At 46.8% G+C, this 27,274-nt stretch overlaps 1 long non-coding RNA gene across 1 annotated transcript in view; it reads left to right on the top strand.

Annotated features, from left to right (window-relative positions):
• The first annotated feature begins 2,823 nt into the window (after positions 1–2,823).
• Positions 2,824–27,274, top strand: part of LOC146338461 (uncharacterized) — a 59,029-nt gene continuing 34,578 nt past the window's right edge. The window contains exon 1 of the long non-coding RNA XR_014784753.1: positions 2,824–2,893. This is a non-coding gene — a long non-coding RNA (uncharacterized LOC146338461). The remainder of the gene's footprint in view (positions 2,894–27,274) is intronic.

The raw sequence follows: 27,274 nt of genomic DNA, 5'->3' as shown, positions 1-27,274 counted from the left end.
TCAAATGTTGGTCATTAAGGCAATATATTAATATTCATTTAAAGTACCTTATTTGGTTATTAGATGAAGTGGGCATAAATGCAGGGAAGAATGTACCTCAGTCACTTCTACCATTACTTCTATATTTATCTTCTTTTTTAAGCGATACTGTGAGCAGAACAAGACTTTTGAAGTCTCGCAAGGTTCCTCTACCACCACCACCACCACAACGGACAGAACTGAATCACAACTAGGGATGGTGGAGAATTCCGCCACGGATTTCAGTGAGGCCGAATGCGCTGGCATTCGGGCCCCCGAAATCCATGGCAGAATGGCCTGCCCCCCCATCCCCCATGGATCCCCCCCGGGACGAGACTTATCTGGGGCTGATGTTCTGGGTGGCGGCAGCGGCGGCTCCAGCGGCGGCAGCGGTGGCGGCTGATCTTCCAACCAGCTGCCACCGCTGCCATTTGCAGTCTGGTCTTTTGTTGTTGGTTTTTTTGTTTTTTTTTACTCAGACATGATAGGCTACGTAAAGACTTATGTAGCCTATCACATCTGCGTATAAAAAAAAAAAAGCATACGCAAATGGCAGCAGCTACGACAGCCACCATTTGCGTTCCTTATTTTCGCCGTTTTAGTCTACGTAAATATTTACGTAGACTATTACGGTGAAAATAAAGGGGAACACAAATAGCGTAGTGGGCGCTATTTGCGTTCCTTTTTGATTCGCTGTTTTTATTCCTTTTTGACTCGCTGTAAATATTTATGTAGGCTAAATCGGCAAATCAAAAAGGAATGCAAATAGCACCCACTATGCTATTTGCGTCCCCCTTTATTTTCACCGTAATAGTCTACGTAAATATTTACATAGACTAAAACGGCAAAAATAAGGAACACAAATGGTGGCCGCCGTAGCCGCCGCCATTTGCGTACACATTTTTTTTTAACCCAGACATGATAGGCTACGTAAATATTTACATAGCCTATCATAGTTAAATACAGGCAGCCGCCATTTGCTACGGCAAATAGGCTACGGCAGCCGCCATTTGCATCCCTGCTACCCAGCGGCCAGATGTCCGGCTGGTGGCAGAGCCAGCCGGTGGCTCTGTGGAATCCCCACGGAGCGGAGCTGGCCGAGCAGGTCTCCGGGGGGAGGGACGGAGTGCCTCCCCTCCGTCAAGGATTCCAGGGGGAGGGACGGAGCACCTCCCCCCCACCGCAAAGCAGATCCGCGAAATGGTAAGTAACTTTCATACATCCCTAATCACAACTGATTTGGCTGGCAGGGACTGGCAGGTGTCCAAAAGCCATGCTCCTTGATTCCATTTGAAAGAAGGACCATCCCTATGGTGCTTGCAGAATCTGTGGGATAAAAGGGTGAATTGGCAGACAGCATATGATGTGATCATATAATACCAGTTATTCTCCATCTACACTGGCTGCCAGTCTGTTTCCGGGCCCAATTCAGTTTTTAATATTTAAAGCCCTAAACAGCTTGTGGCCAGGTTACCTGAGGGAACATCTCCTCCCATATTTACCTACTGGGGCATTAAGATCATTGCCTGAGGCCCTCCTCCAGGTGCTCCTGCCAAAAGTGGTGTGGTGGTTGGCTAGAAAAGACATGGCCTTTTCAGTGGTGGCACCCCATTTGTGGAAGACTCTCCCCAGAGAGGCTTGCTTGGCACCTATGTCTTTCCAGCAACCAGGGGAGAACTTTTTATTTCCCCAGGCATTTAAGGAACAATTTTTACTCCCTTATATACTCTATTCTGCTGTTCATTTTAATTTGGTTTTATGATGTTGTTTGTAATGGTTTTATTCTTTGCTGCTGGTTTTATCTTGGTTTTATTCTGCACTGTTTAGAGTGTTTTAATGCTTGTACGGTATGTTTTGTGTTTTTTTTTTAGTGTACTGCACACCACCCAAATAATGTTGGTTATTGTGCAGTTTAAAAGTACAGCACATAAATAAAATAAGAAGGATGAATGGGGGTACTAGTGGGACCTGATGGCTGTTGACACATTATGTTCATTGAAAATTATGGTCCTGAAACCTCCTGGGAGTGCAGTTTTGCTCATATGCATACACTCACCTGGCAACTTGTTTCAGTGAAAAATAGTGGAGGGGTTTGCTGCTGCAGGAAATCTTTTGCAGCAAAATTAGTGGCACAGCAGTGTCAGTTCTGGTGGCAGCTGGGAGGGGTGTCCCCCCGGTTAGTTCCAGTCGGGGATTGTCCCCTGGATCTGCTGAAGTTGCCCACCCCTGTTGTAGAGAAAGTAGGCAAGTTAGATATACAGGAGAAAGATGAGTGGAGGCTGGTGGCTCTGATGTCAATGGGACAGTGAATCTGCTCTGGGTTTCACTCAGAACCAGCCAGAACTCCAAAGGAGCTATTCAAGGTGCTGAACTTATTGGGTAGGATTAAGCACCTTGGATAGCTCCTTTAGAGGTTTCTGGCTGAGGTTTCCGACTGAAATCCAGAGTGGATTCACTGCCCCATGACTAGAGGTGTATGAACTCCACTCACCCGTCCTGTTCGGGCATCCGCGGGGGGGGGGGGAGGTGATTCCATCCGGGAATCCTCCCCGGCTGCAGCCGGACTTCAGCCTGCTGCCAGTCTGCGGCCGCAAATGGCATCTGGCATAGCGAATGCCATTTGCGTCCCTGCGTTAGCTGTGATAAGCTACGTAAATATTTACATAGACTATCATAAAAAGAGTAGTGACACAAATGGCATAGCGGACAGCATTTGCATCCCTGCTCTTTGCCATGATAGGCTACGTAAATATTTATGTAGTCTATCATGGCTAAAGGAGGGACACAAATGGCATTCGCTATGCCAGACACCATTTGCGTCCACAGACTGGGGGCAGAGGACAGCAGTGGACAGACCCGGACCGGCCAGGGGCAGGTAGGATCTGTCCAGGGAGAATTTTGCAGAGTGGTGGGGGGGAGTAGTCCATTCTGCCACGGACTCCTCATTGGAGTCCGTGGTGGATTTCTCCACCATCCCTACCCATGACTTTGGAGCCATCAGCCTCCTTTGAGCAAGACTATGGAGACCAGGCTTCCCTAACCTGATGCCCCCAAGTTGTTTTTGACAACATTCCCAGCCACTATCGATGCCTTCTTGGGCTGGTTGAAACTGTAATCCAAAAGCTCTGGAGGTCACCAGACTGTGGAAGGCTGACTGAGTCATTGGAAGGTCGGTGCAAGAAGCATAAAGTGAAGATGAGAAGTAAGGAGATGCCAGTGAAGAGAAGCTCTCCTTTCTTCCTTCCTTCCTTCCTTCCTTCCTTCCTTCCTTCCTTCCTTTCTTTCTTTCTTTCTTTCTTTCTTTCTTTCTTTCTTTCTTTCATGCCAGTGCTGTGATATGCCATATCCTTTGGACTCCAGACACTGCTAACATAGCAGCTGGTGATGTATAGCCTCAGCATCTCATTGGTGTGTTCCGAGAGCCTATTACGCTGCTATATATCATCAGAGATCCATCTCGCCCAAGACAGATTATGACTATATATCATTAGGAGCCATGGTGGGATGGAACAGGAGTCCCAAAAAGGGATTCTGAAAGTTTTATAAGAAGAAAATCTATTGTTTCTGAGGTGAGATGAAGAAGATTTTAATACAATGAATGAGATTCTAGTAATTAATCTATGCCAGGTATGTCATCCCACTGAGTTTAAAACCAGTGGTTTCATAGAGTGTAACTGATGAGGGCTCAGAAGGTCAGAAAGGTGGGCAATACATTTAATAAGTAATAAATACTTTATTTATACAGGGTTTGGGTATAGTGCCGTATTACTTGTTTACCTCTGGAATTGCCACTATGGGCTGGTGGGTCCACACATCAGCATTTATCACGCACTGGCTGTAGTGTATGCATGAGTGATGCTAGGTTAGTAACCGTAGAGAGAATTTGCATCTCAGGTCAATGCTTTCGAATGGAGACAGTCCACACTTTCAGCTGTGACTCAGCAAATGAATAGTAATCATGTGATGAGAGATCTGCTAAAGCACATGTGTATCTGAATCAGCAAAGTTCTGCAGGATCTGCACCCTCCCACGATTACAGTCTGCAGCCCCAGTGGAATGTTTGTATTTCTTTAGACACATTCAAAAGTGATGTAGGTCAGTGGTGAGAACCACAGACTACCACTCCTCCCTACATTATTTGCTACAGGGATAACTTTGCCAACATTCACTTTGGTGAATGGTAAATGTTAGGGATGTATGAAAATCACTTACCTTTTACGAAATTTGATTTGCAGTGGGGGTGAGGTGCTCCGTCCCTCCCCCAAAAATTCTGGCTGGAGGGGAGGCATCCCGTCCCTCCCGCCCAAAATTCTGGCCGTGGGGGAGGCGCCCCGTCCCTCCCGCCGTGAATCCCGGCCGGCTGGGTCTGCAAATGGCGGACCGTAGCCGCCGCCATTTGCATCCTTGCAGTCAGCCGTGATAGGCTATGTAAATGTTTACGTAGCCTATCACGGCTGAGTTTTAAAAAACAACAACGCGCGTACGCAAATGGCGGCGCCCATGGGCGCCGCCATTTGCGTTCCTTATTTTGGCATGTCTAGTCTACATAAACAATTACGTAGACTACAGCAAAAATAAGGGGAACGCAAATAGCGTAGTGTCTACGCTATTTGCATTCCCCTTATTTTCGCCGTAGTCTACGTAAATGTTTACGTGGACTAGACGTGCCAAAATAAGGAACACAAATGGCGGCGCCCATGGGTGCCACCAATTGCGTATGCGTGGTTTTTTGTTTTTTGTTTTTAACTCAGCCATGATAGGCTATGTAAACATTTACGTAGCCTATCACAGTATTTTTTAAAAAGCTAGCCATGATAGGCTACGTAAATCTTTACGTAGCCTATCACTTTTTGGTTTGTTTTTTTTACTTGGAAATGGCAGCGGCGGCAGCCGGTCAGAAGACCGGCCGCCGCTGCTGAACCGCAGCTGGAGCCACCGCCGCCAGGGAGATTCGCCCAAGGTAAGTCCCGTCCCAGGAGGGGCGGGGGGCAGAACATTTCGCCACCAATTTTGGGAGGCCAAATGCGCTGGCTTTCAGCCTCCCCAAGATTCGTGGTGAAATTCTCTGACATCCCTATAAGGGATAGAGCTATGCTGACAGCCTTGTGCTGGACAACCAATGGTACGTGTATGGCAGGTTTACCATGCCCATGCTGCCCCCATTGGCCTCAGCATTGAGTGAAGTTACAGCCCATTGATCTGATTTCTAGCAGAGCAGAACTTAGGAACTGAGTAGGAATTTTGGGTTTGTTGCCCTGTTTGACAATAGAAAAGGACTGATTTCTCATTTACTCTGCACTGCTGGCAATAGTAGTGATAGGAATTGTTTCACCGGTAGGGCCTTGCAGATTTCTTGATTGTAGGGATGTAGGAAAGTCACTTACCTTTTCGAAGGGTGACATTCGTGGTCGGGGGGAGGTGCTCCGTCCCTCCTCCTGAAATTCTGGCCAGGGGGGGAGGCCCTCCATCCCTCCAACCCGGAATCCTGGCCGGCCGGCTCCGCTCCACAGGGATTCTGCGGAGCCGCCAGCTGGCTCCTCCAGCAGCCAGACATCTGGCCGCTGGCTAGCAGGGACGCAAATGGCGGTGGCTGTAGCCGCCACCGTTTGCGTCCCTGCAGTCAGCCGTGATAGGCTATGTAAATGTTTACGCAGCCTATCACGGCTGATTTAAAAAAACAAAAACGCGCGTACGCAAATGGTGGCGCCCATGGTCGCTGCCATTTTCGTTGCTTATTTTGGCACATCTTAGTCTACGTAAACGTTTACATAGACTAAGGCGTGCCAAAATAAGGAACGCAAATGGCGGCGTCCATGGGCGCCGCCATTTGCGTATGCGCGTTTTTTTGTTTCTTTTAAATCAGCCGTGACAGGCTACGTAAATGTTTACGTAGCCTATCATGGTGTTTTTTAAAAATCTAGCCGTGATAGGCTACGTAAATCTTTACGTAGCCTATCACTTTTTTTTCTTTTTTTTAACTGGAAATGGCGGCGGCGGCAGCCGGTTGGAAGACCGGCCGCCGCCGCCACCAAACCGCCGCTGAACCACTGCCGAATCGCTGCCGGAGCCACCACAGCCAGGAAGATCCGCCCAAGGTAAGTCCCGTCCCAGGGGGGGGGGGCAGACCGTTCCGCCACCGATTTCGGGGGGCCGAATGCATTGGCATTCGGCCTCCCCGAGATTTGTGGCAGAATTCTCTGACATCTCTACTTGATAGATGAAAACACCCAAGCACATTACAGGCAGGGGTCAGGGGAGAAGAGTAGGGCACATTGGTAAGCACCTTGGGGAACAGTACCGATGAAGAGAGGAATATCCAGATGAACTGCTCCCAGTTTTTTGTTTCAGGGGAACTGGGAACCCTTTGGAACTGGTGTCCTCATTGTCCCCAAACACCCACCAGCTTATATTTGGCAATCAGTGATTTAGGTATGAGTCTTGGCTTTTTGGTGAGACAGCAATGAAGATCATGGGTCAGTTTCAGGACTGATATGAAACTTCAACCCAAGGTGGGGTTGTCCAAGCATGGCAGACAGAAAGAGACAACAGATTCTAGTTCTCACTTTAGAGATCAGTGCCCACACAAAGGAAGGAAGAGGGAGTTCAGTTAGCTATGTTTCATGGCAGATCCTATTAAGCTGAGGAGTAAAATTATGCCTCTTATTCCAAACTGTACATCTTGTTTCAAGTGCTAAGGATCTGTAAGTTTTGTTTTCTCTCAATTTCTCCTTTTTCCAGACTTAAGTTCAGTTTATCTTTCTTTTTAATGTTTACATGTGCATGTTTCTCCTAATACATACATTTTGTATGCATTTTTGTCTAATACACCTATTTGTTCAAGCTATCTTCCTAATATAATGCTTCCTTAAACATTATTTTCCCTAATGTACATTTTTGTACACATTTTTGATAGAACTGCATTGCAAAATTTGATGTGTGAATTTTGAAGTATACCTATGTTTTGGTTCACATAGCAGTTCCAAAAGTGTGAAATTAAATGAGCTCATGTTTTAATACAAACTGAAAAAATTTCTCCCCCATCCCTGTTCATGTCTAATTCAGGTTGTGTGTGTGTGTGTGTGTGTGCACGTGCGCACGTGTGCAAGTTAACAGGCCATGTTCCCTCATGAAATGTAAATATGCAACCTAGAATGCACCCACAATTCACAACAAGTGCACTCAAGGGCTCTTCAGCACCCAAGCCAAGGGGGGAAAGGATTTCCCTGAAGGTATAAAATGTAGACACTACAGTTCTAGGCCATCATGCTTGTGAAAAAGGAGCATTATTATCATGGCATCACCAAAATGTAGGGATGTACGAAATAGGGATGGCGGAGAATTTCTCCACGAATCTCGGGGAGGCCGAAAGCCAACGCATTCGGCCCCCCAAAATTGTTGGTGAAATTCTCCGCCACCCCCCCCCGCCACCCCCCGGGATGGGACTTACCTCCCTCGAATGTCCCTCTCAGCGGCGGGTCCCGGCGGGAGTTCGGGGGCATTTCGTCGGGGGCGGGGGCGGCGGCCGGTCTTCTGACTGGCTGCCGCCGCTGCCATTACAAAATAAAGTAAAAAAAAACACACCCGTGATAGGCTACGTAACGATTAACGTAGCCTATCACGGCTAGATTTCCAAAGTCAGCCGTAATAGGCTACGTAAATCGTTACGTAGCCTATCACGGGTGACTTTGAAAAAAAAAAAAAAGCAAGTACGCAAATGGCGGCGCCCATGGGCCGCTGCCATTTGCGTACGCGCTTTTTTTTTTTTCAAAGTCACCCGTGATAGGCTATGTGAAGATTTACGTAGCCTATGATGGCTGACTTTGGAAATCTAGCCATGATAGGCTACGTAAATCGTTACGTAGCCTATCACGGGTGTGTTTTTTTTTTTTACTTTAGTTTTTTTTTTTTGCAATGGCGGCGGCAGCAGCCGGTCGGCAGACCGGCCGCTGCCCCCGCCCGCGCTGAACCGCTGCCGAACCGCCGCCAGGACCTGCCGCCGGGAGGGACATTCGCCAAAGGTAAGTCCCATCCCAGGGGGGGCGGGGGGCAGAGAATTTCACCGCCGATTTCGGGGGGCCGAATGCGTTGGTGCTCGGCCCCCCGAAGATTCGGGGAGAAATTCTCCGCCATCCCTAGTAAACATTTAAGTAGCCCATCACGGTGTTTTTTAAAAATCTAGCCATGATAGGCTATGTAAATCTTTATGTAGCCTATCATGTTTTTTTGTTTTTTGTTTTTTTTAACTGGAAATGGCTGTGGTGGCGGCCGGTCAGAAGACCGGCTGCTGTAGCTGCTGCCGCCGTTTGCGTCCCTGCAGTCAGCCATGATAGGCTACGTAAATGTTTACGTAGCCTATCACAGCTGATTTAAAAGAAAAAAAAGTGCGTACACAAATGGCGGCGCCCATGGGCGCCGCCATTTGCGTACGCACATTGTTTTTTTTTCCTTTTAAATCAGCCGTGATAGGCTACGTAAACATTTACGTAGCCCATCACGGTGTTTTTTAAAAATCTAGCCGTGATAGGCTATGTAAATCTTTACGTAGCCTATCACTTTTTTTGTTTTTTGTTTTTTTTAACTGGAAATGGCTGTGGTGGCAGCCGGTCAGAAGACCGGCCGCCGCAGCCGCAGCCGCAGCCACCGCCGAACCGCTACCGGAGCCGCCGCCGCCAGGAAGATCAGCCCAAGGTAAGTCCCATCCTGGGGGGGGCAGACCATTCCACCACCGATTTCGGGGGGCCAAATGCCAGATCTTGGGATCTCCCCGAGATCCGTGGCAGAATTCTCTGACATCCCTACCAAAATGGGCCCTGCTCTTTCATTGCTCGATTACAAGCAGAGAAATAGAAGGGCATTTTGATGAGTGTGTGTGTGTGTGTGTGTGTGTCATGTCATTGTGGGTTAAATCAGGAAGAGGCCTGCTTGCCATCCCCACCACTGCAAAACTGGAAGAGGTGGTGGCAGCGAAAACAGTGAAATAAGGAGAGTGATCTCATTCCTTTTTTTTTTTTGCATCTTTATTCCCCCTACCCCCACCCCAATTTCAAGTGGAAAATTCTCAGCTGCGAACTTTTGGCTTATCACTAGCACTAGCCTCCCTGCACACCCACACACCGGTTCTTCATTGAGGTTCAGCAACCAGGGCACAGACTATTATTTCCCTCCTTTATTGTTTCTGTTAATTTGGATTTCATTATACAGCAAATCTCCGTGAGAACAACATAGGCTGCAAGCGGTCTCTAATGATACTTTGCCTTGTCATCATATCTATCATCAAGGCTTTTTACACAGATTAATTGATTGGGCTTCATTATTGGGCTTAATCTTTGCTAGGTAGTTAGCACCCCCTCAGAGGGATGAGAAGTTGTTTAGGTATGATTTATTCACAGCAGAACGGACTGACATAGACCAACTTCCAAAACTGAAGCCAAATAGCAAAACGCTCTAAATATTTGTATTTATTTAGTATATTGGTTTCTCTGCTTTACTCCAAAGCAGTGTACATGTGTGAAGGGTTGAGGCCTACAGAGGCAAGATAACAAGGTGAGGCCTAGAGGCCTGGGTTTTGGTTTTGGTTGGTCGGGGGGGGCAGGTGTATCCCTGAGAGTACTTCCATTTCCCTGGTTGGTTTCATTTTCCTCAGTTAGGTTTCATTTCTCCAGGTTTGAATCAGTACTTTTTTTGTTTGGGGGAAGGAGGGCATATAGAGAGCCAATGAGGGGGAGACCAGAGAGAGAGGGGGAGAGAGAGAGAGAGAGAGAGACCAGAGCCTGAAGACAGAGCAGGAAGAAGCAGCCTTGAGAACATGTTTCTCACCCTGCCATTTTATCTCCACAACAACCTTGTGAGGTAGATTAGGTTGAGCAAGGTGACTGGCCCAAGGTCACACAGTGAGCTTCTTGGCTGAGCAGGGATTTGAACTCAGATCTCCCCAGTCCTAGTCTGGCACTCACAACTATGATCAAGAGACTGGTCTGTGGCCACACAATATGTTATGGTGGTAAACCTAACCGTTTGAACATAAGAACACATTATACTCGCAGACCACTGGTCCATCTAGCTGAGGGCAAAAGCTTGGGAAAGGCTGGTCTACTCAGACTGGTAATAGCTCCCCAGGTTTTAAGCAGAGGTCTGAACAGACTGAATGTTTTATTTTCATGTGGCATGGAAGGATCCAACCTAATCAACTTGGCATGTCAAGAATCCTGTGAGATATTTCACTAGTCTAACTGAAATTTTTACCTTTCTTAAAATCCAGTCCAATGGGTGTACAGGCAACTGCCTGGGATGGCAGAATTGTGAGCTCTTAGCTCAGACACTCCCTTTACCCCAAATCTATACAGGTGAATAAAGCAAAAACATTCTGTTTGCTCTATTAACTTGTATGGAACATGGAAGAGGAATCTGGAAAGCCAGTCAGATAGAAACACAACCGCCCACCTTGGTATATACACAATATGCATTGGGAGGGTTGATTTTTTTTGCCTAGCTCAGCAGTATATGGGAAGGGCTGTAGCTCAGTATCAGCAGCAAGAGTGAAGATTCTTTAGGGAACAACTTGTTGAAACGGTTGTAGTTGTGTGGTAGAACACATTCTTTGCAGGCCGAAGGTCCCAGGTTCAATCCCAGCCATCTGCAGCCATCCCAAGCGCCAATGTGTTCGGCCCCCCGAAGAAGTTTCGGGGAGAAATTCTACGCACCCCCCCGCCCCCTGCACCCCCCCCTGGACGGGACTTACCTTTCCCGAATGTCCCTCCCAGCGGCGGGTCCCGGTGGCGGTTCATCGGGTCTTCGTCAGGGGCGGGGGCGGCAGCCGATCTTTCGACCGGCTGCCGCCACCGCCATTCCAATAAAAGTAAAAAAAAAAACACGCCCCCGTGATAGGCTACGTGACGATTAACGTAGCGTATCACGGCTAGATTTGCAAAGTCAGCCATGATAGGCTACGTAAATCGTCACGTAGCCTATCACGGGTGACTTTAAAAAAAAAAAAAAGCACATACGGCTAATGGCGGCCCCCATAGGGAGCCACCATTCACGTTCCTTATTTTCGCCGTAGTCTACGTAAAGATTTACGTAGACTACAGCGATCAAATAAGGAACGCGAATGGCGGCTCCCTATGGGGGCCGCCATTTGCGTATGCGCTTTTTTTTTTTTAAGTCACCCGTGATAGGCTATGTGACGATTTACGTAGCCTATCATGGCTGACTTTGCAGATCTAGCCGTGATAGGCTATGTTAATCGTCACGTAGCCTATCACGGGGGTGTTGTTTTTTTTTTAAAAAAAACTTTTTATTTCGCGGCCGGGCGAGGCGAGGCGCCTCCTCCCCGGCCAGAATTTTGGCCGGGCGAGGCGGGAAGCCTCCCCCCCGGCCTGAATTTCGGCCGGGCGAGGCGGGAAGCCTCCCCCCCTGGCCTGAACTTCGAGGGGAGAGCAGCGAAGCGCCTCCCCCCCACCGCGAAAAGCTTCGAGACCAGGTAAGTGGGTTTCGTGCACCCCTAGGTGGGGCAGTGGTCATAATCTGCTCTTCCCATTTCAGTAGATGCAGCCCATCCTAGTTCTGGTTTGTGCTGGTATCTGGAGAGAATGGCAAGTTCCTATCCAGTGCTTCTTCTTTCAAAGAGGCCTTCTTCAAACTTCATTCTCCTTCACTTTCTCTATTTCCTGAAAATAATGGATTGCCACCTAAATCTTTCAAAGCCAGCCATAAAGAACTCCCCTTTATCCTATATATGGGGGCAGAAAGAGAGAGAGAGAAAAATCCCATTTGATTCAATATCAGTCTTTTAAAAATTAATTTTGTTTCGGTATGACTCCAAGAGTACGAACTGCTCGGGATTTGCTGTCACTTGATGACAGCCACTCTTGATCTAATGCATAACTGGAGACAGCGCTGATAAACTGTAGAACTTTTTTGCATCCTTACAAATTGATAGTGAAGGCGACAAAGCCTAGCAAAATGGGGAAAGAATGATTGAAATCAGGCTGGGGCGTTATCTGTTCACCTGATCACTTTCCAGACATCCAGGAGATATATGCAGTTTTGCGCATTGGGTATCTCTTTGAATTTATATACCTTCTTGAATTCGTATGGGCCTATTTGATTTCCTTTCATTCTTTCCATATATTCTTATAGATCAGTAAAGATTATGATTGCTTCCCCACCCCCCTCTGCCTTTTCCCATTTTTCTGGTGATATCTGCACAAAGCAACACATTAGCATGGACTTTATAGGTGCATTAAAATAGTAGTCTTTAATGTTTTCAGATCAACACCTAGGTCCAACATTTAATCCTAACCTCTTACATTATACCTACTTTTAATGTCTTTCTTTCTTTCTTTGTTTCTTTCTTTCTTTCTTTCTTTCCTCTCTCTCTCTCTCTCTCCCCCCCCTCTGTCCTGTCCTATCTTTCTGCCTTATCCTCTCTCTTTCCCCTTCTCTTAAAACAAAATGTATACATTTTACATTTATGTGCTTTTGTCCCTAGCAAATTCCACTTCAGATGGCCCATGACAACTTTTTGGGTCCTGATCCCAGTTGAAGACTAATGTGTTCTAAGATGAGTAATAAATACATGCTCATTTGACCCTTGATGGCTAAGGAGCTGGACTTTGTACCTGGGAGACTTGAGTTCTTCAAATCCCATTTCTCCTGGCCTGTGGCAAATCCCTATAAGAAGAGCCTTGCTGGGTTAGACCGAAAACTGGTCTAGTTCAGCATTCTGTTCCCACAGTGGCCAGATGCCTATCAGAAGCCCTCAAGAGAGATACAAGCACTATACCACCCTTGCTCATGTATTCCTTAGCAACTGCTATTCAGAGGCATATATACTACATATATTACTACATAGTTAGTAGTAATATGTAGCTATCATGACTACTAGATAGACAAATTCATGGAGGAGATGGCAATTACATCACCAGCTTCCTTTTCTTCCCTCTCATGGACGTAGAGATGGCTGTTGTGGGGCCCTTTTTAGGCTTTTCAGATTTCCCTTGAGCCCCTGACTCAGCTTGCATTTGCGAGCTGAGCCATGGGCTTTTTCCCGGAATCCAGGAACTCTTCTTAGACTTCTTTTTTTTCTTAAATCGGCTACAATTTGTGAAAATTAAGCATACTGCAGCTGCAATTTGCACACATTAAGTAAACAATGGCTGAAAATTGCACAAAATATGCCCAACATCTGCATAAATGTCAATTTAAGGGGGACCCCCCCAATTCAAGAACTGGCTTGACTCAATCTGCATTGAGTCGGGCCAGCTCACAGGTAAGTGAGCTGAAGTCTGAGGGGCCAAGCTGATGAAAGCTCAGTGGATTCTTCTGGCATCCCTACTACTTGCCTCTTGTATGAAAATAACTGCACCAAAAATGTTCAAGTCTATGTCTCCCTCCACAGGGAACTCTGCCATGCCCCCTCTTTAATGAGTTTCCACCACGCACTGAAAACATGGTTGTTCAGGCAGGCATTTGGGGTGGGTTAGGGTATTTTAGAAATGTGATGTTTTTAATGTAGTATTTTATTGTTTTAAATTGTTCTTGTTGTACATTGCCCAGAGTGGCTGGGTGACCAGCCAGATGGGCGATTAATACATTAAATACATACATACATACATACATACATACATAAATGTCTGTGTTCACTGTCTCTGAAGTGAGATAGGTGGGCACACAAGACAGGGCCTTTTTGGTGAGGCAGGGGGCACACGAGACAGGGACTAAGGAAGGACAGTCTGTCTCAAGCACAACTCATTTGGGGTGGGCTGTGAAAACCTGGTCGTGGTGTTCAGAAGGGCCTTTGGGAGAAGGGCAAACTGAGACTATACCACTGCTACTAATGTAATGTGTGCTGTTTTAACCTGTATTAGGGTGCAATCCTATACATGTTTAGGCAGAATGCTGAGAGCTGTAGGACATTTTTTTCTATCTAAACATGTATAGGATTGTGCCATTAGATGTGGGATGTGTAGCTTGTTTTCTGGTCTTATCTTTAAACATGTTTTAAGTGCTTTGCTTTCTCTTACATTGTTTTAATATGATTCTTGCCATAAGGCAAAGTAAGAAACAAAGGCAAGAAATAAATAATAGAACTGAGACTCAGTCCTTAAATGCCGAATCTTCCCCCAAACCTACCTCCTGGAAATTCCAACTCCACACGGGGTTTCTCTCTGATCTCAAAGACTGGGGAAAAAAGTAGGAAATGGATGAGTTTGCAAGGGGCTGGCTGTTGCAGGGGAGAATAAGCAGACAGTGGAAGAGCTAATCCCCTGCCCCCTTTCTATGTCTCCTCTGCATTACAAGGAGAACAGATTTGGGAACCCAGTTTTGGCTCATAATGGGCAGTTCTACCTTCTCTAAAACTCATTCCTATTACCATCTTAATGACAGTACTTAATATAAATGTTTTCCCACAATTCAGGTTTTAGTTCTAGAAACACTGTACATTTGATGTGGATTAATTTTGAAAGAGAGCTCGTAACACTCTATCATAATGGTAGCATCAAAACAAACAAATTACAGCTGCCATTTCCACTAGAAGCAACTTTTTTTTTACATTTCTTAATTCAATCATGCAGAGAAAGAGAGACATGTGTCTCGTCGGATGTGTTCCATCCCTGAAAATAATAAGAGAAACAAGACAGCATGCTCCAGAAGCTCAAGCATAATTTAACATTCAGTGGGCCATTCTATATACAAGATGTTTACTAATTACACATTAACGATTATGGAGATGACCTCACAATGGTGTTATGACCTTGGGATTGTGTGAAGGCAGGTTATATATGATGTGCTCTAAATCTAGTCATGTAGTTGTTATGGGGAATGTCAAGACAAGCTGTTGATATGCAACAGAACTCTATACAAGGCAGGATTTGCACTACATGTATGCATTCTAGTTGGTATAGAATGAAACCAGAAGAATCTGTGGTTATGCTCTAACTGTAGCCAGTCTTGGGGGCACTGCTTGGCCTCATCACACATGAGCAAAGGCCTCCATGGTGCGTTACCATTCACTTAGATTAAGGATGTATGGATTTTATTAAATCCGTTATGTCTGTGTTTTGTGGATTGTCAGGCATCTTTCATTCTGTCATCCACTCGGTGATGGAATCTGAATTTTTGTAGGAGAATTTCACTGTACTTGCAATTAATTCACATTAGCGCTAATGTGCACTTGTGCAAATGTGGATTACCACATTGTGCAAGTGTGCAAGTAGTGTGAATCCTCCAAGACAGTGAAAACCAGTCTGCAAGTCCTCAGTATCCATGTGACTTGGAAAAGCTGGTCTGCTGTGGAATATTCCGGTTGGATTCAGAAATATCTTCAGCCATTTGAATCTGCTGCTGACTTCTCCAACATCCTTAACTTGGACAATGCTTATTTATTTATCTATTGTTGTGTACTCCCAGGTCCAACCCAAAACATTGCATTGCCTGTGGCAAAAGGCATGCTGGTGTGTTGTCCCCTCTGCCCAATTCCATGTACAAAAGCTGACCAGACCCAGACTGGCTCTTGATTCTTGTTTCAACACTGGCAGCAGGACAATATCTTCCCCTGAACCAGAGGAAGGGAAACAGAGTAGCTTAGGGGGCACAGAGCAGGTCATGTGGCACATATAGTTTTATCCATTCCATGACCCTTAGCATCTACTGCCTGGGGCGGGGGGGGGGTGATGAACGAGTTTCGAGAAGGAATTTAAACAGCTTTGGAGAGTTTGAGTTTTGCTGATTTGCACATCCCTAGCATGGATGAATGCTTTCCACATATTCATATGGGAACAAGTCAAGTGCTGCACTTGGAGACATACTGATATGATGACAAAACCTGCCTTCCACCCTTAACATTGGGTGGCCTAACTCTCACTGACTGGGGACCTGCAAAGAAATGCAGGGGAGCTGTAGTTCAGTGGCAGAGCACTTGTTTTACAGGCAGTAGGACCCAGGTTCAATTCCTGGCATCTCCAGGTAGGGCTAGCAAAATAATCCTGCCTGGAATCCTGGAGACCCACTCCTAACCAGTCTCAACAATACTGGACTACATGGACCAATAGCCTAGCTCAATAAAAGGCCACTTCCTATGTCCTTATCCACAAAGCATGAAGAGTCACACATATCCTCACACTCTACCTGTTATAATGATGGGCCATTGCAAACCATACATAAAGAATATCCCTCAGGGATCAGCATTCCATAAAGCTTCTCCCTCATTATTGTATTACAAAAGTCCTAAGGAAATGCATGGAGAGGTCAGGTTTGTTTTATGCACACTTAACCACTGAGAAATATAATTTTTATAGCTTAATTTAAAAATCAATCATTGAAAGGGAGAGTAAATGGCAGGCTAGTGCATCAGGGTGGTTCTTTTGGTGTCTTGTCTTTGTATCATTCCTCCAGCTTTGCAGCGTCAGTATTACACCACCGGGACTCTTCTTCCTTCAACCAATTTCCCTCCCTACAGATGTAAATGAAGGTCTTTGAGTCTTGATGAGCCATTACTCATGTTTATGCTTCCTATAAGCTGGGGAAAGCACTCCTCAGCATCACATGTCCAAAAGCTTCTTTAATTTCCAGTTATCTCCATTTATGACCCTTGGTCCAATTTACAGAAAATTGTAATTCAGCCTTGCATTATTTATACTATTTAATATCACAAGGCTATACTGGTCTTGTCTGGTTTTCCAGTAGCAGAGGGACTGTTGCACTTACGATTAGGATGGTATCACTGGGCAGCTAAAGTTAACCTAATTCCATGCCCCTTTGCCCAACTGATCAAAGAGACAGATGAGAATGTTAGGATGCTAATTACCTCTATGGTCATGTTGAAACAAAATAAAGGACCCTTGAGATATTTATGAAGCTCCTGCTTTTCCCAGGATATGACCAAAAGACATAACAAATGTGGATACACTTCCTGGCTTTAACAGGATCACTTAGTGTAGACTCAGTGCTTGCGAGACCTTGTGGATATCTATTCCATTATCTTTCTGAATGTCCTTTATACCACTCTGTTTCCCTTTTTTTATGTTTGGATAATTGGTTTTGAAAAGTACCCCCTAAGTTTTGAATCAAACATTTTGGTGTGGAAGGCAGGGGTGGGGGGGGTTCAGGTTTCCTGAAGTAAACCTGGGGCACAATCCAATGTATGCTAAGACAGAAAAAAAAGTCCTACAACGTGATGTCAGGGTTGTATCTGAGCCCACAGAGTCCCAAAGCAGCTCTGATTCTGAGGAACAGAGGCAACTCATGGGGGAGGAACTCTCTCAGACTTCAGAGGTGCAGCTGGAGGGGGAGCCCCCCTGCCTTCCCACATTCCTGGGAGTGACAGCGAACCAGGCATGGAAAGGGAGGGACAACCCGAACTTTTAGACACGAGGCGCAGACGCAGGCACAAGCGAGAGATCACAGGGGCCGAGCTGCGGCGCTCAACCAGATTGGCTCGACGTCAACAGCTGCACCCAGAAGCATCATGGGAGAGGGAGAGATCTTCCCCACCCACCCCTTAAGTTCAGAGAATTGCTGCCCTTTTCCCAAACAGAGATCAACTGACGTACTAACCCTTTGAACCCCTAGATGGCTGTTCCTTTGTAGTTTCTCTGAGTCTCAAGCAATTAGCTTCTGTATGCCTCATTAAGATAAATGGAATTGAAGCCTTAGAAAGCAGCCCTTTTGTCTGAGTGTTGATTTTGGCTATTAGAGTATTCAGTAGGCAACAAGGGAACCTTGACAGTCCCAGTGTTTCCCAGCCAGCCATGCTGGCTGGAGAATGCCAGTGGTTGTCGGGATATTTTTCTGTCTAAACATGCATTGGATTGTGTCCTTAACCATTTAATCTCTAGCTGTGTGGTCCCAGCTGATCAGGGAGATTACATAAGCACCATAACAATGTCAGAATGCCATGTAGTCAGATTTAGCTCATGACTGCATCATGAAGGAAAAAGGTGAGGGAAAATGGGCAATCAATAAGAACATAAGAAGAGCCATACTGGATGAGACCAAGGGTCCATCTAGTCCAGCATTCTGTTCACACAGTGGCCAACCAGGTGTCGACCAGGAACCTACAAGCAGGGCATGAGCAAAATGGTAACCTCCCACCCATGTTCCCCAGCAACTGGAGTACATAGGATCACTGCCTCTGGTACTGGAGGTAGCTCATATAGCAATCAGGACTAATAGTCATGGATGGCCTTTTCCTCCAGGAATTTGCCCAACCCCCTTTTAAAGCCATTCAAATTGGTGGCCATCACTATATCAATTCTGACACCAAGCAGCCAATCAGAATTGGTTATGTGAAGACATCACAAAGCCTGTTAGAAGGGCAACGCTTCCTGTCCTTTTCTGAATGGGCTAAGATTTTGCAACTCTTCACAGCTCCCCCCACCCTCACTCAAATCACCCTCATTCATTTTACAGGGCACTGATAAATTCAAGAGTTGAGGGGTTATGTTGACAGAGATAACTAAAATCAATTGTCAAATTATTAAAATTAAAGTTGACCATAAAGAGAGTGATTGAGATGCCTTTGTCAGTTTAGTTTCTTTCTTTCCTGTTCAGTGTTGTATATCCCCCCCACCCCCCCGATTGTTATCACTTTGAGGTAAACAATAGAGGTTTGACATGATTTGGATAAACTGCAAAAATTGGCTTCCACTTTTAAGCTCTGCATCATTTCAGTTTTCTCTGTTGAGCAAAACCAGGGGAATGCAGTACATGGGTGTGTGTGTGGGGGGGCAGAAACAAAACACAAGTGCAGAATATTCAGTTACATTCACCCAATATGTTGTGATTGATTGATTGATCTCTCATACACACACACACACACACACACACACACACTCTTTCTTCCTCTAAGGACCATAGACTGGAATGTGTAGCTTTTCCACTTTCTCATCCTTAAAAGCCTGTGAGTTGTTAGGCTGGCCCAAGGTCACCAAATGGATTCCATGGCTAAGCAAGTTTGAAGAACTGAGGCCCCCCAGTCAAAGTACAACTATATTTGCTCCAGCAAGGTTGGGCAGTGAGCTCACTTCATCCTGCTGGGATCTACATTATTATTACTATTAATATTATTATTGCCATCCCAAGGTCCACCAACAGGAGCCAGTTCAAAACACTAGCTTGGGGTGGTGGTGTAGTGGCTAGAGTGTTGGACTGGTACTCTGGAGTCCAAGGTTCTAGTTCATAGTCACCCATGAAGCTTACTGGGTGACTTTGGGCCAGTCACTGACACTCAGATAGGGATGTACAAAACTCTTACCTGGCTCCGCACCAGACAATCCATGGTGGGGGGGAGGTGCTCCATCCCTCCCCCTGGAATCCTCCCTGGCTGGATCCACTCCATGGTGACTCTGCGGAGCCGCTGGACATCTGGCCACTGGGCTGCACAGGGACGGAAATGGTGGCCGCCGTAGCCGCCACCATTTGCATCCATGTCTTTAGCCGTGATAGGCTACGTAAATATATACGTAGCCTATCACGGCTAAAGACACGGACGCAAATGGCGGCGGCTACAGCGGCTGCCATTTGCATTCCTTCCTATTGCTGTGATAGGCTACGTAATATTTATGTAGCCTATCATGGCAAAAGACAGGGGTGCAAATGGCGGTGGTTACGCCATTTGCATCCCTTCCCTGAGCTGTGATAGGCTATGTAGATACTTATGTAGCCTATCACGGCTTGCCAAGGATGCAAATGGTGGCCAGTGTAGCGGTCGCCATTTGCGGCCGCAGCCTGGCAGTGGCTGGAGCTGCCAGAGCCTCTGCTGGAGCCGCTGCCGCCGGAGCTGCAGCCAGGTAGGCTCCGTTTCGCAGGACTTTTGAAGGGTGGTGGGGCGGGTTGCTCCATTCCACCACAGATTCCGGGGGGCCAAATTCACTGGAATTCAGCCTCCTTGGGATCCGTGGCAGAATCCTCTAACATCCCTACTCTCAGCCTAAAGAGAGTTGTGAGGATAAAATGGAAAGGAAGAGGAACCTGTAAGCTGCCTTGCATACCTTGCAAGACTAGATAGACCCTTGGTCTGATCCAGCAAGGCTGCTCTTATGTTCTTATGATGATGATAGTGATAATTACAGTAACAACAATAATGTCTCCTTAAGCATATACTCAGCCCAGGAATTTGTTTTCGGTACCAAAACTGAGCTCACAGTCCACTCACACAGAAATGCACTCCTGGTTCCCCACCCCAACCATCTTCCATCTCTGCAACCTAATTTAGATTATGGGGGGGGGGGTGTTTTGTTGCTTTTTTTTTAAAATGGAATCAGAAATCCTTGATGATCTACTGCAAATCACCAAGAGGGGTTTCCAGTTAAAAATCTCCTGTATACCTTCTCCCTAGCCATTCACAACAACCTCCACTAGAATCTGCCCCCACCCCATCCCAAATACATTGTCACCTTCATGTACACTGACACATTTGCATTCATTTACAGATCATATGTGTGTGTGTCCTATTTCTAATAGGTGATGTGTTCGTAATAGGGAGCATTTTTAATAGGGATGTGCTGCTGCAAATCAGCAAAACTCAAGCTCACTGAGAACCTCTGAACCTCACCTCAAAGCTCATTCCAGGTCATGTCCTTATCAGATTGCAAGCTTTGCTTTTGTTTTCTGGATGGAAATTCATGTGTGGTTTTGTGCACATTTTTCAAATGTACACATTTTCTCCTATTAATTAAAGCACATTTGTGTGCAGCTTTTAAAAGTACTATTTTTGTATGAGCATCCCCCTGCCCCCCCCGCCATGAATCACATCACATAACAAGCTCAGAAATGCATGGACTGGCCACAGTTTGCATTCATGACCGTGTTCATGTCTGGAAGGTGAAGTTGGGTTCAGAGAGTGAAGCAGAGAAGAGAAGAGAAGAGAAGAGAAGAGAAGAGAAGAGAAGAGAAGAGAAGAGAAGAGAAGAGAGGAGAAGAGAGGAGAGGAGAGGAGAGGAGAGGAGAGGAGAGGAGAGGAGAGGAGAGGAGAGGGGAGGGGAGGGGAGGGGAGGGGAGGAGAGGAGAGGAGAGGAGAGGAGAGGAGGAGAAGGAGAAGGAGAAGGAGAAGGAGAAGGAGAAGGAGAAGGAGAAGGAGAAGGAGAAGGAGAAGGAGGAGAGAAACAAAAGGGAAAGAAATTAATATGCCCTTAACTATCATGTTATTGTGATTAGATGTAAAGAATTCCAAAGGCAACAATATCTCTGAAAGACTAGGCAACTGACAGCACCATATCATTTTTTCCCCCATCCCTCCCTGCAACTTCTAATACCGTTATCTTCATTTGTGGTAATCATCAAAAGGAAGGTTAACTTTTCTCATCCATTGCATGATTCTAATCAGTGACTATATCATCAGAGCTGAGCTATCTTTATCTCGTATTCCCACTACATCAGTGCTATCTTTGCCATTAGTGGATTCCTCAAGCAATTTAACATGGCAGACCACCCTCGTTGTTAACCCATGTGCACGTGGCAGCAAGCTGCTCTCCAGTTTGGGTGCTGTAGTATTAGAAACCAAAGTCAGGGAAATGCCCCTCACAAAAGAAAGACACGCCCTCGTCCCTGCTGGTACCCTTGCACCAGCAGCAGGAAGTCAGGTTGCATGAGCCGCACTCACTGTCAATGGACAATGGCAGAATCCCCAGTATTAGGGTGGCAAGGTGTTCTACTTTACTGAGGACTGTCATCTATCTGAAAGTGTCCTCTAGTTTTGAAGGACCGTTAAGTCCAAAGCCTGTTTGAAGATAAAGAACCATAAGAAGGGGGAAGCAAAAAGAGCCTTGAAGTTTCCCATCAACAGTGAGCTCCTGGAAAACACCTGACTGTGCAGGCACAACAGTCACCTAGTCCCAGACAGTCTTCCTCATGATGGTCATATGTACTATAATTCTACAATTCTAGTATTTTTTTTCTAAATTTACATCTATACATATAAATTCGATTATGCAAATGTTATGCAAAACTGTCATCTTTTATCCCCTTTTTTGGTGATGCCTAAGTAGCCGCCCTATCCAGTGTATGCGGGGCTGCTAAAATCCCATGGATTGCCTGACTATAAAACCCAATGTAAGCCCCATGTAGATCTGCCTTAAGGCAACAGTGACATGCTTGAATCATTAGAGAGCATTTGAGTAGGGATGTTAGAGAATTCCGCCCCGTAGCCAAAAGAGGCTGAATTTCAGTGAATTCAGCCCCCCAGAATCCATGGCGGAAAGGAGCAACCCACCCCACCATCCCACGAAAGCCCCGCATAACGGAGCCTATCTGGCTGCGGCGGCAGTGGCGGCAGCGGCTGCGGCGGCGGCGGCTCCAACCATTTGAGTCCCTGGCAAGCCATGATAGGCTGTGTAAGTATCTATGTAGCCTATCACGATTCACGGCTCAGGGCAGGGACGCAAATGGCATAGCTGCCACCATTTGCGTCCGTGTCTTTAGCCGTGATAGGCTATGTATATATTTACATAGCCTATCATGGCAAAAGACAGGGGCGCAAATGGCAGCAGCTATGGCGGCCACCATTTGCGTCCCTGTGCAGCCCAGTGGCTGGATGGCCCCGGCTGGCGGCTCCGTGGAGTTGCCGCGGAGCGGAGCTGGCTGGGGAGGATTCCGGGGGGAGGGACACAGCACCTCTGGTAGCTGCCACCAAATAATGGCAGCAACCAGTGGGAGCCCCATATCCCCCCAGAATGAAATGACATAAAATGTGTAGGGGGATACTACCAGCCACACATATGCACACGTGCGCGCACACACACACATATCAGCTTGAATTATCTATCTATCTATCTATCTATCTATCTATCTATCTATCTATCTATCTATCTGTGTTGTGGTGTGTGTGTGTGTGTTGGGGTGTGGGGTGCTGGGAGTTGGGAGTTAGGGGTGTGGGGTGGATGTGGGTGTGTTGAGGTGAGATGGGAGGTGGGGTGGGGTTCTTGCTTTTACAGCATCTCTCGAAATGTTTCCAAGAGGCAAGGGGGGGGTGATTTAAGAAGCCACCAGAAAACAGGGGCTCTCCCTGGTAAATAGGGGTACCTGGAGTACAGGAAGCATACTATCACACTGTGTTTTAGAAGCCAGGATAAGCTATTCCAGAAGTAGATATATGCAATGTAGGAAAGGTAGAAAAGAGCTTAATTTGTGTTAGTGGAGGGGTTCATGAAATGATCTTGAGTGTGATAACAGAAGTGTTACATGTACCAAGGTCCTGTTTTTGTCTGCAGTGTTTTGGAGGATGTGGGGATCTCATGCACTTAGAGTCCAAGAAATGACCCAGAGCAAGTCATCAGTGGAAAGCAAGGATGGGCCATAACTAAGTGACAGAGCACTGCTTTCATTCAGAAGAAGGTCCTACTAGAGATGGCAGAGAATTCCGCCACGGATCTCAATGAGGCCAGTGCATTCGGCCCCCCGAAATCTGTGGTGGAACGGCCTGCCACCCCCCGCCCCCCCGCGGATGCCCCCCAGGATGAGACTTACCTGGGGCGGATCTTCCAGGCAGTGGCGGCAGTGGCTACGGTGGCTGGTCTTCCAACCGGCTGCCGCCACTGCCATTTGCGTTCCTCATTTTTGGCCGTCTTAATCTACGTAAATATTTACGTAGATTAAGACGGCGAAAATAAGGGGAACGCAAATAGTGTAGTGGACGCTATTTGCATTCCCCCTTATTTTCGCCGTCTTAGTCTCCGTAAATATTTACGTAGACTAAGACGGCCAAAAATGAGGAACGCAAATGGCGGCTGTAGCCGCCGCCATTTGCGTACACGCGTTGTTGTTTTTTTTTAAGCCAGACGTGATAGGCTACGTAAGCCTTTACATAGCCTGTCATGGCTGACAACAGGGACGCAAACGGTGGTGGCTACAGCCGCTGCCATTTGCGTCCCTGCTAGCCAGTGGCTGGATGTCTGGCTGCTGGCAGAGCTGGACAGTGGCTCCGCGGAATCCCCGCAGAGCGGAGCCAGCTGGCGAGGATTCCGGGGGGAGGGACGGAGTGCCTCCCCCCCAGCGGAACCCGGCGGAGCGAGGTAAGGGGAGTTTCGTACATCGCTAGGTCCCACTTCCAGTTAAAAAAGACCAAGTAGCAAGTGATGGGAAAGAGCTCTGCCTGAGATCCTGAAGAATTGTTTCCAATAGTTGACTAGATGGACAAATTGTCTGATTCGGTGTAAGGTAGATCCCTATGTTACATCTCATGTTCCTCTGGTTTGTGGCAGTTTAGGATGCATCCAGATTATCATGCCCAGTTCTGGGTGCAACAATTTAAGGACGAGATTGACAAACTGGAGCATGTATGGAGGAGGATGACCAGGGCCTGGTTGAAAGGAATGGTTGGAAGAGCTGGGTGTGTTAAGCCTGGAAAAGAAAAGGTTAAGGGGAGACATGATAATGGTCTTCAAATATCTGAAGGGCTGTCAGTGTCACTACAGAAGATGGAGCAGACATAATCTCTGTTTCTCCAGAGGGTAGGATTAGGACGAAAGCATGGAAATCGCAGGGAAGCAGATGGAGAGTGGAACAGGCTGCCCAAGAGGTGGTGGACTCTCCTTTGCTAAACGTATGGTGAAGAGGAAGAGCGACTCCAGGGGGCTCTTGTCAGTGGACCCCTGCTGGGGTGTGGGCTCTTGGCAGGTACCTGACCATGCTTAACTTTGATGCTGGCCCTGACATCAGTGCTGTGCTGAAAATCTTGACTCTTCCTTTTTTTGCATGGGGGGGGGGGATGAAAACTCTGGAAAAAGAGGCTGGGAGAGGTGAGAATTTCGGAGAATTCTGCCTTGGGGAGGGGAACAGGGTTTCCACAGACCTTTTTAAGTGTAGGAAAGTTTTGAGGGGTCTTCCTTCTACTTTTGTAAAAACACTAGGGATGTATGAAAGTCACTTACCTTTTCACAGCTTGGATTCGAGGTGAGGGGGAGGCGCTCCATTCCTCCCCCCAGAATCCTCCCTGGGCAGGCTTTGCTCTGCAGCAGCTCCGCGGAGCCATCGGCCAGGGCTGTCTGCAGCCAGAGTTCCGGCCATGGATGGGCTGCTGTGGACGCAAATGGTGGCCACCATAGCGGCCACCATTTCCATCCAGTGAAGCTGCCGTGATAGGCTACATAAGTATTTACGTAACCTATCACGGCAAGCCAAAAAACCCAAAAAAACTGTGTACGCAAATGGCGGTGGCTACAGTGGCCACCATTTCCGTTCCCTATTTTTAGCCGTTTTAGCCTACGTAAATATTTACTTAGGCTATTACGGTGAAACAAAGGGGAATGCAGTGGGCACTATTTGCGTTCCTTTTTTTTCACAGTAATAGCTTACATAAATATTTACGTAGGCTAAAACGGCAAAAAAAAGGAACGCAAATGGCGCCCACTATGCTATTTGCATTCCCCTTTTTTTTGCCATAATAGCCTACGTAAATATTTATGTAGGCTAAAACGGTGGGGGGAAAAGGAACGCAAATGGTGCCCACTACATTATTTGCATTCCCCTTTTTTTCGCCGTAATAGCCTACGTAAATATTTACGTACGCTAAAATGGTTAAAAATAGGGAACGTAAATGGCAGCTGCCGTAGCCGCCGCCATTTGCATATGCTGTTGTTTGGGGGGGGCTTGCCGTGATAGCCTACGTAAATACTTACATAGCCTATCATGACTATGATGAAGAAGCGAATGGCGGCCGCAGGGCGGCTGCCATTCGCAAGTCAGCATGGACGGCAGCAGGTAAGTGCTCCGTTTCGCGCGCCTTTCGTGGGTTGGGGGGGCAGGGGCTTCATTCCACCACAGATTTTGGGGGGCTGAATGCACTGGCATTCAGCCTCACCAAGATCTGTGGTGGAATTCTCTGACATCCCTAAAAAACACCCCCTGCACTTGCAGGAGCCCAGGACTCTTCTCCAGCCCAGCAGTACTTTCTGGACTCCCAGGAGACCATGTGGCCTCACCATCTCCAATAGGCATTCATGAAGAATTCTCAGCTGGTGGAGAGGCCTCAGCTGCTGCAAGTGCAGGAGGCATTGTCTTTCTTTCTTTTTTTCTTTCTTTTTTAATTTTTTTTAAAAAATAGACAGAAGAACTACACTTAATACAAAAGAAAAGGTATGTGGATATCCTGTCCCCCTCCCCAAGGAGAAGAGTCTCTGAAATTCTCCTCCTCCCTGCACAAGAGGCAGAAAAAAATAATGCCTCTTTAGCAGGGAGAGAAAAAGTTCCCCCAAATAGGGGGCAGGGTTCGACACAGCACTACCTGACGTCATCTGCCACCCTGTCAGGCTTCCTTGTTCACTCCGAGCTTAGCTGCAAATCTCACAGTAGCTGTTGGGGGATAGATTTTCCCAGCAACAATATATATTTGGTGAGCTATCTGTGTTGTAATGCAAAGTATTCGGTGGTGTCTTGGTCTCAAATGGGCAATTAAGGCCCCTTAGCTTTATAAAAAGAACTGCTCCTGGTGGAGATGAAAACTGCTAGAACTAGTTTGTTGAGATGGATCAACACAGCTGCCGGCATTTTCAGACTCTCCCTGAGGCGATGGAGGCTGTCATGATGAGTGCCTGAACTTCAAAATTTACCTTCACACCACCGGGTGGCTGTCAGAAATCCACCAAAAAGGAGTACAAAGATGAATGAGCACCATATTCAGCAGTATATAGTTTCTTTCCATGCCACATCCACAGCATTTTGTTTTACTGTTTTCCAGGCATCTGGATGATTTGTTTATGCTAGGTATTGTTGAACAGATAGCTTAAATGTGTGCCATATGAAATACCCCAAAGGGTTCTTCCTTGTAATATGACAGCAGCACAGCACATATGATCCCAGGCTTTAATAGTCCCGAGAGCATTTCAAAGCAACATGAACCAACAAGAAGTCGCTGCAGAAACACTGATGGCTGAGCAGCTGGTGCTCATCTAAGGGTGCTGCCACTCTTATCATGCTCCCCATCCCACCTGTTCATGCTTACCATCTAGATAAAATGGGAAATGAAATAATTTTGGTATGGCTTGAAAATGCTAGGGACAGAGCCAAGGCTGCTGCCATTGGTCGACATGCTTGGGTACCTACCTACCAAGGCCCAGAGCCCTGTAGAGGGCCGAGCACTGACCTGAGATACTGGGTTGCTCCCCTATTTGCAGACAGAAGTGTCTAGTGGCACTGAAACAGCAGCTTTCTCAGGCTCTCCTCCACCTGTCAGAGCCCTAACTGGAGATGTGGGGGAGAGAGGAACAGTGTCATGATGGGGGGGCGGGGCAGTGGGTATGGATAACCTACTTTTGAATCCCAC

Source organism: Heloderma suspectum, chromosome 9 (genome assembly GCF_057233095.1).
Source record: "Heloderma suspectum isolate Gila_16-S chromosome 9, 16-S_ref, whole genome shotgun sequence".
In the NCBI taxonomy this organism is placed as follows: domain Eukaryota; kingdom Metazoa; phylum Chordata; class Lepidosauria; order Squamata; family Helodermatidae; genus Heloderma; species Heloderma suspectum.
This window is presented reverse-complemented; position numbering and strand designations above follow the sequence as displayed.